Source organism: Silene latifolia, chromosome Y (genome assembly GCF_048544455.1).
Source record: "Silene latifolia isolate original U9 population chromosome Y, ASM4854445v1, whole genome shotgun sequence".
Taxonomy (NCBI): domain Eukaryota; kingdom Viridiplantae; phylum Streptophyta; class Magnoliopsida; order Caryophyllales; family Caryophyllaceae; genus Silene; species Silene latifolia.
Genome location: NC_133538.1, coordinates 387,704,598 through 387,719,328, shown reverse-complemented (window position 1 = coordinate 387,719,328; position 14,731 = coordinate 387,704,598).

The window sequence follows — 14,731 nt, the reverse complement described above, 5'->3', positions numbered from 1 at the left end:
TGAACTCTACATCGGCCTATAATCCGATGTCCATGTGTCTAGAAGTCCGATGTCCTTCATGATTTATGTAGTAGTGGTAGGGCTCCTTCGAGACAAAGGAGTAGCTGATGTTGACAACTTTTCCGCTGTAATTAGGGCATTTAAAGAGTCGCTGTCACCATTAGGGGAAGTGTTGAATAAAAATCAACAAATGGAGAAATTTCTGAATTGTACGACATGTGAGGTAGTGAAGATATTGCCACCAAAGAATTCGAAAAACAAGGGTACCGGAAAAAGATTGTTGTCAGCCAAAACAAAAGCAATTGTGTTGGCTAGGAAACCCAAACGTAAGTGTAAGAATTGCAAGAGAATGACAAATCACGACAAGAGGAACTGCCCTAACCCCTTCTCAGCACACACGCCATTGTGCGAAGGGTCGTCTGAACCAGAAGAGGATGAAGGAGAGGAGGAGGAAGAGCTGGAATCAGAACAAGAATAGACGTCAGAGCAGTGACAAATGTTGCTCTATATATTTTGAGTGTGTAACTTTAAACTTTGATGTGCTATAACTGGAGCGAGCGATTAGGAATTGGTCTCAAGGCAGCGTAACTTTGAACTGCAGTTGGTGTAACTTTTAGTAACACCAACGTTAGAGTTACACTGTCATAAGACCAAAATCTCTCTGTTTTATTAGATAGCCAAACATTGTGTTACTTGAACTTATTTTGGATTACTTATGTTATTTCAAGTAACATTTACACTTATTTTCAAGTAACTTGTGTTAACATTTACACTTCCCATGTCACCACATTTACCCTTTACCTTTCATTTACATTTACCTTCCATCTGAATGAAACTGAAATTCAATTTCAGTGTGTTACATTCACACTTTCAGTATGATAACGTTTACACTTTCAATAATAGTTTTATCTGAATGAAACTTTCAGTGTTAACATTTACACTTTAAGTGTGTTAACAGTTACACTTGCAATTTAGTCACATTTATACTTTGAAAAAACTATGATTATAACTGCCAAAAACTATACCATTACACACATTAGTGTAAACATTGCCAACCAAAATACAAATAGTCAAGATTCTTTTCTAACTTCAACATTGCCAAACAAAATACATTTCAATCAAAAATATGTCTACAAATTGTTTACTTTTTCGATAACACAGCCTTAATTTTGCGCTTCTTTTGTAACTTGCCCCATAAATCTTCTTTTCCAGCGATAAACCCATTCAACTTTGCTTCAAAAATGTCTCTGTTGACATTTATGTCAGCTAGTACAAGAGTCGCCACCAACTCGACTACTAAGTACCGTCGATTCCACTTCCTCTCCAAGTCTGGATGCTCAAAAGGTTGACCCTCGTACATCAGCATATACATCATACAGAAAATCCCTGATTCTGTTATGTTAGGAAGGGGTGTTTGGCGCCTGAACGGGATTTGCCGATGGTCAAAGCTAGTAATCTCGTACCCCCTGTCTGTTCTGACATCCAAATAATCGCTAACAGCTGATGCCTGCCATTAAAGCACTAATAATTAAATAAACCATATATTGTTCATCTCTTCAAAAATGATTTATTGGCATCAGACTTACCACTTGGCGAGTAACATTGCACATTTCAGACTGCTCCCAGTTGGCATGCTGTTGGTAGTCAAGGAGATCAACAGTTTGCGCTCCAAAATTTATACATACGCATGCAAAGTGCCCACCAATGTTGACAGGTACGAAGATAAACTCGGCATTCAGGTTGAAAGTTTTATCACAGTCCTGGATGAAGGTATCCCAAATTAGATACAGCCGATCAGTGATGGCATTAGACTGTGAGCCTGCTTCACGTATATCCAAAAGCTGCATGATACATTCCTGTTCAGAGAAGTGAGTGAGCCTACATAAAAAATTTTAGGCTTTGTGCCCGTGGGGGGGGGGGGGGTACCATATGACGTATCCCAAAGAAGGCCATCCTATGAAGTAAGTATTCAGCAGACTCCAAATGGTTCAGCAAAACAGTCCAGGACCCAATGACAACAGGCGACATTACAACCTCAGGAAGCATGGACATGATGTCGGACTGGCGTAGCGCAGTATGCCTACTGTACCAAGAGATTAATTCGCTGAAATGAAACACACGTATAGTAGTAAGAAAATGAAAATTAGTTACAAATTAAATATCGTAACTAATTGACCCTGTTATAAGAGTCTGAGAGATACTAACGAATTTTCAAAGTTGTAGTCGTCTAACAAGCAATAGTCCACCGCATGCTTTTGACGTGATCGAACACCCATGACCAAAGTTTGATTGTTCCATAAGAAGGTCGAGACAACAAGAGTCTGCTTACCAGCAGCCCCACAGTCGATTGAGCATCCCAAGCCATCCCCCCCGCCCCGGGGACGGTTCCTTACGGCTAACAAAGGTTGGCTTCCTGAAGACTGCACTGACGATTGAATAACGACGGGGCTGCTTTCCGCCAGTATGGCTACAGGTTTGACCACAAGGCTTCCTTCTACACGTTTAGGGGGTGGGTCTGCATTACGGGACCGTTTACTGTACGTAATCTCTTCCTCATCCTCCAGAGTCCGCTTCTGTGCAGCATTGGAGACCGAATTCAGACCTTGACCATACTTTTCCCTGAATTGAGTTATCCTTGCGCGAACGCTTTCCCTCACTTTGTTATGGTCACTCAGGATAAGGATCGACACCACTTCAGCCCGGATGAGGTTGATAACGTCCATCTCACCTAAGGCGCAGTCAAAAAGCTTCCCATTGAAAAGCACATGTGTATCATCATGTACACCCCCTTGCCATTTAAATTCGACATTGAAAAATTTAAACCCGGCGACCTTTGAACCTATGGCAATCCCTTTAGACTCCAGATACTCGCCCATTAAATCACACTGTAAAAGGTATTTCAAAACAATAGTCAATTTAAAAACAGTGTTTACAATTCCAGAATACATATACACTAAAGAACAAATTAAGGTATGCTATTTATAATTATTACCGCAATACGCGGAATTCCAAAATATGGAAGCTTTTCAAAATCATCGTCGTAGCGACGATTGTCCAAATACTCTATCCGCTCAGATACGAAGTTTATGCATGCACAGCTGTAATGATTATTATTGCCAGATAAGACCGGGATGAAGACCTGGCGGATGTGACAACAAAGACATAACAGTTACACTCAGTAAAATTTCACATTTACGCTTTTTAATAATTCGTCACATTTACACTCCCTATGTCATGACATTTACACTTTCCATATAGTCACATTTACACTTTATATGTCATGACATTTACACTTCCTATTTGGTCACCTTTACACTCCCTATGTCATCACATTTACACTTTCTATATAATCACATTTACACTATACATCATAACATTTACACTTCACTATGTCTCATATTTACACTTCATATGTCATGACATTTACATTTTCTTCTTAATCACATCTACACTTTATATGTCATCACATTTACACTTCCTATTTAGTCACCTTTACACTCCCTATGTTATCACATTTACACTTTCTATATAATCACATTTACACTATACATCATGACATTTACACTTCACTATGTCTCACATTTACACTTCATATGTCATGACATTTACACTTTCTTCTTAATCACATCTACACTTTATATGTCATGACATTTACACTTCACAATATCTTACATTTACACTTCGTATTTACACTTATCCCTATCAGAATCAAGTTCAAAAGGGAGACACATTTACACTCCCTATGTCATGACATTTACACTTTCTATATAATAACATATACACTTTCTGTGTGATGACATTTACACTTTCCATCTAATCACATTTACACTTTCTATATAATCACATTTACACTATACATCATGACATTTACAGTTCACTATGTCTCACGTTTACACTTCATATGTCATGACATTTACACTTTCTTCTTAATCACATCCAAACTTTAAATGTCAAGACATTTACACTTTCTATATAATCACATATACACTTTCTGTGTGATGACATTTACACTTTCTGTGTGATGACATTTACACTTCATAATAGGTCACATTTACACTTACCATATCAGATCCAAGTTGAAATGGAGACAAACAGGATTGAATCCAAGCATCCCACCCAGCCCAGATTTCGTCCTTTTTGTCAAGAACAATTCCTTTCTTCTTGGCTTTCCAAATATCCAGTAAAGACTGTTCAAACGAAGGCGGCGCTATTAAATTTAGACACTTACGTTACAATTAAATTGAAACTATACAAATTGCATTGAGTGAGGATAGGACAAATACGGTGTGACTAAGCCCGAAGAAACAACGAGAGGATGCAACTGGTGCAGTTTGGTCATACATCATCTTATTGATTAGAGGCACCAACAATCGATTACAGAAGAAATAACTTCCTGTCCAGGTTCAAGGGTTAACATGTCTTCCCGTGACACGAAGAAAAAGTCGGAAAATACTGCCAATTCTTCCCTACAAAAAAAGAAAAAATTATATAAGGCGAACATGATTATGACAACTTATAAGTATTAATATGTTTGACATAGAAATTAATCGACTCACCCTTTAAACCAAGCTTCTGATTTGTTAAATACGTAGTCCAGGACGTATTTCCTTTCCTTAAAAATATTCCTAAATAATTTCTTATTCAGCTGCAGGTCTACAGTAATAAAGCCCTCCTCGGGCATAGGTTCCCCACAATCCATGGTGCAAGTCAGATTCTCAGGGACCACTTCCATGCACTGTAAGGGCTCAGTTGAATGAAATAGGAAAGGGTGGTGATCCAGGTAACTCCGGGGGACATAAATTTCCCGACCAGCCGCAGGAACGGCTGGTTCAGAGGGGCCTTCCGCATCAGTCGTTCCAAACTCCTCACCTGGAACCCCCTTAAATGCCTCAGCTAGCTCTGCAGTAGATATAAACGTACACTGAAATTCCGGCAACTTAAACTCGGAGGAGGGTGCTTCAACAACCACCTTATCTGCTCCCTCTACAACATCCATGGGCTTGTCATCATTCTGAAATGAACCAGGACAAGCGGTTTGTGCAGTAGGGCGTTCACCTTGCTCGTTGACCATGCCACTACAACTCTCTGACCCTTATTGAGATGCATCTTCACGGTCTGTGGTCGAAACAACGCCCGGCTCAATATCCAGTACTTTCGTACCACTAAATTAGGGTCGGTCAACGGGCTGTTCCGCTCCCGGTGCACCGCTAACATCCACAGCCTCACCAGACACTAGTCCAACCACCAGTGATTCGGGCCCACGGCAGGGCCCCTAATCTTGAGGCGGCTCCATATCCATGCCCTACACAGCCTCGTCCTGGTCTCTCGGTGCACCGCTAACATCCACAGCCTCGCCAGGCACTAGTCCAACCACCAGTGATTCGGGCCCAAGACAGAGCCCCTGATCTCGAGGCGGCTTCATATCCATGCCCTGCACAGCCTCGTCCTGGTCTCTCGGTGCACCACCCTGTGCCACTTCACCGTCACCGCTATCTGACAACCTTCGCAGCGCGTTATCAATATCAGCTGTCGCTATAAATTTCAACTGAAATGAAGATGAACCATCTTCAATTGACGGGACTACCACATCCACATCCACCTTGTTCGCTACTTTTGAATAAGACACTTCCCCTTCACCGAATGAGGCCCCCTGTTCTTGAGCGACTCCATATCCATACCCCGCACAAACTCATCCCGACCTCTCTATGCGCGACCCCCGCCCCTTCACCATCACCAATATCTCACAAACCTTGCGGCGCGTTCTTAATATCAGCAGTCGAAATAAATGTTAGGTGAACTGAAGATGAACCATCTTCAGTTGACTGAACTACCACATCCACATCCACCTTATTCGTTGCTTCTGAATTACCCTTCTCAACAACATGTTCAACTTTCTCAGGGGCACCACTAGTAACAGGCACTTCCCCTCCCAAACTTTCCTGCTCCTCGTTCAATAAGGGCTTCGTGTAAGCTTCTTGAACTTCATCCGGGCTATAAATTCTCTCTAGAATCTGCCGATCCGTTAATTGAGTCAAGTCGTCAGTTAAATCTAGCCCGCATTCCTCTTCCTCTCGTCGACAGGCTTCGTTAGGTTCAGCGGTGTTGTAGAAATCAGCGGTCTCTATTACCTGTGACATCGCCGCATCACCTGCTTTATCACCCTAATCAGAATCTTCTGCAAGTGATACAACCTCTACAGTAGGCGTAAACTCGAACTTTGGAACCTTGGAACCTTGGTCTTTTTTTTCTTGCTTGTTTTTGTTTTTTTCTTGGCCACCTTCCCAACATCTGACAATGAGGGAGGGTTATCATTAGATTTCTTCATTTGAGAAGCTAAATTTCTAACTTCTTCAACATATTCCTTCACCTTTGCACCTTCAAAAAAAGCTTGCGTCGCTTGTGACGGAACAACACCAGTTGAAGAAGTAGCATCTGTTGTTAAATTCTTAATCATTGCAGTTGCATCCGCATACCAGGAATAGAAGGCCACAACGTTACTTTGAATCTTCAAGTACAGCTCGTGTACACCTTACCGTTGGTAACAAAAAAAGATTTAAGAGTCCAGATACACAAAATATACACTCAATATATATATATATATATATATATATATATATATATATATATATATATATATATATATATATATATATATATATAGAGGCAAGATCCGGTGAGTCCACCTATATATTTGAGTCCATGAGTCCATAAAACAATATCACGCACTATAAAAAACAATATCACGAAACTTTTTTTTTCGGATTTTTTTTTTTCAAAAATTTTTTTTTCGATTTTTTTTTTTTCGAAATTTTTTTTTTTCGAAAATTTTTTTTCGAAATTTTTTTTTTCAAAATTTTTTTTTCGAAAAAGTTTTTTTTTTTTTTTTTTTTTTTTTTTTTTTTTAATGCAAGCTGTGATATTGTTTAGTATAACGTGTGATATTGTATTACAAAATAATATCACGATTTTTTTTTCAAAAACTTTTTTTTTCAATGTAATATTGTTTAGTATAACGTGTGATCCGTAATTTTGTGATATTGTGTAGCATAACGGGTGATATTATAATACAAAACAATATCACGAATTTTTTTTTTTTGGAGTATAAGTTGTGATATTGTTTAATATAACGTGTGATATTGTATCATGGACTCACGGACTCAAAAAGATAGGGTGGACTCATGTGATCCTAATTCTATATATATATATATATATATATATATATATATATATATATATATATATATATATATATATATATATATATATATATATATATATATATATATAGTGCCAAGTTCTCCTAAGTCCCTTACATCTATTGAGTCCCTAAGTCTTCATATGGGCCTTTGGATGAAGGGGATGGAGGGAGGAGATTGCATCTCAATGGAGGGCTAAAAATGAATCCATCTAATCTCCCTTCCTAATCATTCCTAAACTCCTCCTAATTCTAATCCCATCTCTTTACCCACTCCCTCATCCCTCACTAATCATTTAGTTTCACACTTTCATTTCCTCTCATTCTCTCTCAATAACAAAACCAAAACAAAACCAAAACAAAAAATAAAACCCAAAAAAAAAACCCTCACTCACCCAAAACACCACGACCCACGGCCACCACCACCTCAGCCCGACGACCCACGACCCACGACCAACACCAACAACAACCCTCCTGACCAACCACCACCACGACTGCAACAGCCGACGGCCGACCACATCCACCACCGCACTTCCCTTCTCTTTTTTCTCCTTTTTCTTGTTTTTTCTTGTTTTTCTTCTTTCTTCTCTTCTTTTTATTGTTGTTGACAAGCCACCATCTTTTTCTTGTTTTTCTTCTTTCTTCTCTTCTTTCTCCAAACTCACCGTGTTTTGTGTTTTTTCGTTTTTTTTTTTTTTTTTTTTTTTTTTATCATTCCATTTTTTGAGATCTGATTTTTAAGATCCTGTTTTATATTTTCGTTTTTTTTAAACGTTTTTTGGTTGTTTCAATACTTGTGGGTTTTTTTTTTCATAGTTTCGGTTTCTTTTAGATCTCGGTTTTTCAATTTTAAAATTACATATTTTCGTTTTTATTTATTTATTTCAGATTCGTTCTTTTTTTTTTCTGTTTCGTTTTTTTTTTATATTTCAGTTTCGTTTTTTAATTTATTGTTGTTGATAATTTTTTTATCGTCTTTCTTTTATATAATTTCAGATTCGTTTATTGTTGTTGACAATTTTGTTGGTAATTTTTAATTTTGTTGGTAATTTATTTTGTTGGAGGAGGATGGTGAGGATAGTGTAATTTATTTTTAATTTTATTGGTAATTTTTAGATCCCATTTATTTTGTTTCTTGGTGATTGTTGGTTGTTGGAGGAGGATGGTGAGGATGTTGTTTTTTTTTTCTTTTTTTTTTTTTTAGTTTTGGTATTTAAAATCTCGTCTTATTATTATATTGTCATGTTTTATATTTTACAAATCTCGCCTGTTAATATCCGTTAAAATGACACTTTTTTTTTGTTAAAATTACACTTTTTCTGTTAAAATGACACTTTTTTTTTTGTTAAAATTACACTTTTTTCTGTTAAAATTCCTGATAAAATTACACTTTTTTCTAATAAAATTACACTTTTTCGTGTTAAAATTACACTTTTTTCTTTTACAATTACACTTTTTTCTGTTACAATTACACTTTTTTTTGTTACAATTACACTTTTTCTGTTAAACTGTTACAATTACACTTTTTCCTGTTAAAATTACACTTTTTTTGTTACAATTACACTTTTTCTTATTACAATTACACTTTTTCTGTCATAATTATACTTTTTCTTCTTACAATTACACTTTTTTTTGTTACAATTACACTTTTTATGTTAAAATTACACTCAATTCTGTTACAATTACACTTTTTTCTGTTAAAATTACACTTTTTCTTGTTGGAATTACACTTTTTTCCTTTAAAATTACACCTTTTTTACTTTAAAATTACACCTTTTTCGGTTAAAATTACACTTTTTCCTGTTAAAATTACACTTATCTTTATTAATGACTAAAGTTACACTCTTGAACTAAAGCTAGACAGACTAATTTGGACTATTTGGACTATTTGGACTAACTAATTTAGACAATTTGGACAATATGGACTAACTAATTTGGACTATTTGGACGAACTAATGGAGTTATTTACGACTAAATTGAATACAATATTACACAATTTGAGCTAAAATTACACATCTGTAAACCATTATAAGATCATTAGTAAAGTTTTAAGGGCACTCAGAAGTCAGAACTTGTGCAAAGATAATCAGAAATGGCTTCAATCTCGTCTTGTTGTTAGTATAGTTTGATGCTTTGACCAACTTTACTTAAGAGTTAAGACTCTTGATCTCCAGCCACAGAACAGCTAGCTGATTACATCCTCAAGATATTTTTCTAAAAAGCAGTGTCATGAGAATTTCGAGGAAAAAAGTGTTGACACAAAGGTACCTGTTGCTCAGTAGTAATGGTCACACATTTTTTGAAGCTAAAATACGTACTCCGTAGTATCTAACACATTTTTTTGAAGCTAAAATACGTACTCCGTAGTATCTAACCTTTTATTTGAACAATTTGGACAAACTAATTTGAACACTTTGGACTAATTAATTTAGACTATTGAATTATTTGGACAATTTGGACTAACTAATGGAGTTATTTCGACAAAATTTGGACTAAAAATATAATTTTGGACTGAAAATACACTATTTACGAATAAATTTGAACAAATATAACACTATTTACGACTAAATCATCAAGAGTAAAAATACACAATTTGGACTAAAGTTACACAATTTATTTATTTTGCCTCATTGATATTGTGCAATTTCAATCATTGTCGACTAAAGTGTAACTTTAGTACATTGATAGTTTATATCTTTTATCATTTTATGAGTGTAATTTTATTCCATAAAAGTGTAATTTTTGTCCAAAAAAGTGTAATTTTAGTCCACAAATATGTAACTTTAGTCTACAAAAGTGTAATTTTAGTCCACGGAAGTGTAATTTTAGTCCATAAAAGTGTAATTTTAGTCCAAATTGTATAACTATATTCCAAATTTGTGTATCTTTAGTCCAAATTGTGTAAATTACAAATAACTCCATTAGTTAGTCCAAATTGTGTAATTATAGTCCAAATTTGTGTAACTTCAGTCCAAATTGTTCTAGCTTTAATCCAAAAGCGTACTTTAGTCATTGAGCGGGTAACCTTAGTAGAGATAAGTGTAACTTTAATAATAGAGATAAATGTAACTTTAATGAAGACAAGTGTAATTTTAACAGCAAAAAAGTGTAATTTTAACGGGAAAAAGTATAATTTTAACCGGAAAAAAGTGTAATTTTAACGAAAAAAAGTGTAATTTTAACCGAAAAAAAGTGTAATTTTAACGTTAAAAACTGTAATTTTAACGGAAAAAAGTGTAATTTTAACGGACAAAAGTGTAATTTTAACCGAAAAAGTGAATGAAGACAAGTGTAATTTTAACAGAAAAAAGTGTAATTTTAACGGGAAAAAGTATAATTTTAACCGGAAAAAAAGTGTAATTTTAACGAAAAAAAGTGTAATTTTAACGTTAAAAAATGTAATTTTAACGAAAAAAAGTGTAATTTTAACGTTAAAAAATGTAATTTTAACAGGAAAAAAACTGTGATTTTAACCGAAAAAAGTGTAATTGTAATGGAAAAAATTGTAATTTTAACGGACAAAAGTGTAATTTTAACCGAAAAAGTGTAATTTTAACCGAACAAGTAAGTTTACTAGATCCTAAATCACACAATACCAAGACAAAATTTTAAATACGAAATTTGGCAAATATATATAACAAGACGAATATTAACAAAGTGATATCAACAAGAAAAAAAAGTAAAAAATGAGATTTCATAACTAATAGATTTAGTACTAAAATCACACTATAATTTGTAAGAATGTCAATAACCGAAAAAAAAAGACCAAAACATCAAAATTGAAAAAAAAAAACGGGTCAATGAAAATTGATCTATTTTAGTAGATCTAAGATTAAAATAAAAAAAAAACTTGTTTTAATTTTAAATAAAATAACAAAAATAAAATTAGAGGAAGATGGCAAAATGACGTCGGGGCGACGACGGCGGCGGTGGTGGTGGTGGCGGCGACGGTGGCAGTTGGCAACTGTGGTGGTTTCCGGTGGGTGGTGGTAGGTGGATGGTGAATGAGGAAAATATGAGTAAAATGATTTATTTGGATTTTTTGGGTTTTTTATTTGTTTGGTTTTTTGGGTTTTTTTTTTCTTGTTTTTTTGGAGAGAATATGAAAAAGTGAGATATAGAGAGAGAATGAGGAGATGTGATAATGAGTTGATGAATGAAAGATGAGGAGGATTAATGTAGTTAATGAGAAATTAGAGGAAGATGGCAAAATTAAAGCATTAACCTTAATTTTTTTGTTCTCATCTTAGCCCTCCATTTACAAGATCCAATGGCCCATAATGGGACTTATGGGCTCACATGTAAGAGGAGGACTCATTTGATCTTATTACTATATATATATATATATATATATATATATATATTAAAAAAATAGGCCATTAATTAAACATTCATAATATAATACTTACATCTACATCCCTAGCTTTCAACTCATCGTCATCTTCAACACCGGGAGGGAGTTCAATCTGAATAAACTTCTTATCGGGTGTTTTACTCGACGTTGAAATCAGAAGAGGCGTAGGGCTTGCCAATGGCGCCTTGGGCGCGCCAGCTATGGTCAACATCGTATTACCAGTGTCCTTCTCATCAGGGGTCTTGTTTTGACATTGGGGGTACTTCACCTTGGTCAAAGTTAGTCGACCCAATGGACCCACGTCCAGCTCATCCTTTAACCTCTTCGATAAAGTCTTCAGATCCCAATGCTGAATAAGTGGAAGGCCGTCTGGGCAACTCCTACCACGGTAATCATACCGCTGAAAATAAGTAATCATAAGGAAAGGGATACAACCAAGCAGATGTGACTGCACGCTGCGAGCCTCAACTGCAGCATTAGCTAAACATTCTAATACATACGAGCACCAGTCATACTCCGGTATGGCACTCGCATCTTCAACCACTTTCAAAAGTTTCATTTCAATGCCGTTGTTCAATGTCGGCGCAAGGAATGATGAAATGCTAAGCAGCACAAACAAGCGGCAGAATTCATCTCCACCATCTTTGAATTGCTCTGACTCAATATAATTGAAGACGTCTCCTAAAGGAATAGAATCAGAATTTGATTTCACTTTGAACTTTTTGCGCCACAGTTGTTTTATGCGCATATATTTTTCATCTTTAGCACCAGGCATATGTCCAGTAGGTACTATTTCCATCTCTCTCTCACCAACAGGTAACATGAAACAGTCATAGACATCATACTTAGTAACCATAAACTCCTTCAACTCCGACGCCCTGAAAACATAAGAACCATCATTTGAAAGCATCGAGAAATTCAGGAACATGTGAAAGCGGGAAAGTTCTGAGTTTAAGATGAAGCAGCCCCCCAAATCCAATCCTCTGTACAGCGGCTCGTTGAGCAATGTTAAGCTTACTAATAAGCTTGTGAAGCCTGTTGGGGCGACACTTAACCGAAACAGTAGGGGTAGCTTGTGGTTGTTCTTCCTTTTCAGGTAGTTCTCCATCAGATGCCATCTGAATCAGGAAAAAAAAGTACATAAGAAATGCACAATATCAGTCACCCTATAACAGTCTACACATTTACATTTACACTTACTCTATTCTCACATTTACACTTCCAGTATCTTCACATTTAGACATCCAATTTAGTCAAATTTACACTTTATTTGTTCACATTTACACTTCTCCTATCCTCACATTTACACTTCCAGTATCTTCACATTTACACTTCCAATTTAGTCAGATTTATACTTTAAGTGTTCACATTTACACTTACTCTATCCTCACATTTAAACTTCCAGTATCTTCACATTTACACTTCCAATTTAGTCAGATTTACACTTTAAGTGTTCACATTTACACTTACTCTATCCTCACATTTACACTTCCAGTATCTTCACATTTACACTTCCAATTTAGTCAGATTTACACTTTAAGTGTTCACATTTACACTTACTCTATCCTCACATTTACACTTCCAATTTAGTCAGATTTACACTTTTAAGTGTTCACATTTACACTTACTCTATCCTCACATTTACACTTACAATTTACTCAGATTTACACTTCCAATGTAGTCAGATTTACACTTTATTTGTTCACATTTACACTTTTTTTTGGTTCACATTTACACTTGGGCAGTCCTCACATTCACAGTCCCAATTACATCACATTTACAATCCCCAAAAACAGGCTCGATTGAAACCCTAACAAATACATTCATACTATCCATCAGTTCAGAGTTACACTATCAATTTAATTAGCAATTCAAAGACTATCATATTTACACTACCCACTTAGAATTAAATTCAAACATGCTAATGAATCAAAATGTTTATGGATAATCAAATATAATAAAAATCACATAAATTTAAGCATGCAATAAAATCATAAACTCATAAATAACAAAATACAAAAATGAAATAACCCCAATATAACAATTACGACTCAAGGATAATTTACAAATTTAAAAAATTACAACAAAGAAAATAATAAAGGATGATCAATGAATTACCTTCAAAGTGAGGTAAAGAAACAAAGATAGGAACTATGAGCAGTTGAATGGGATAAAATATAGAGAAGAAAATGGATTTGTTGTATTTGGTAAGGAAGGGGAAATGTAGAAAAGAAAATGGAAGAAATGTGAGATGAAAGACAGGAATTAGTAAGGACGGTTTTTTGAAATTATTAGAGGAGTTGTATGAGAGAGTGGAGGGAAGTTGAATAACGTGCGTATGACTGATGGAGGAACAAACATGCAGAAGTTGAACAGTAAGTCTATCACCCTAAGGAGAGAGGTAAATACTCTACATATTATTATAATGTTGTAAGTTGATTTTTGAGTAATCTTAGTCATTCATCCTCACAATCTAAGGGCTCTAAATGGGACTTATGGACTCAATGACTTAAGGTGGACTCATTAGATCTCATTTCTATATATATATATATATATATATATATATATATATATATATATATATATATATATAGAGAGAGAGAGAGAGAGAGAGAGAGAGAGAGAGAGAGAGAGAGAGAGAGAGAGTTAGGATCCAGTGAGAACGACAATTCGGTGAGAACGTTCCTTAATTAAATCACAAGTAGGATGCGACATGTTCATTCTCCTGTATCCCCAAATTCCCAACTCCAACCCCCATCATATTCTTATCAATAACTACCACCATCACGGCATCACCATTCACCGACAGTAACCATCACCTTACGCCGGCGATGAATCTCGACCATCCATTTCTCTCCGGCGACCTTAAGGTTGGCGTTATTCGTGGAGCTTATTTGTTTTCCCCTCTGTCAACCACCACCATCAGTCCATCACCAATCAATGGAAGGAGAACGCGGTGACCCAGCATCGTCGGCGAGCCGTCGACGAACTTCCCTAATGCTGACACAACTCCAACGACGCCATTTAACACCACCAACCACTAGCATTTCCCGATTATTGAACCCCAGATCCACATTCTCATTTCACTAACACCACCAATTATTAACAACACTGCCCAAAATCTATCATACTCATTTCCATCCCCAGATCCGCATTCTCATCTTACACCGACACAGTCGTTC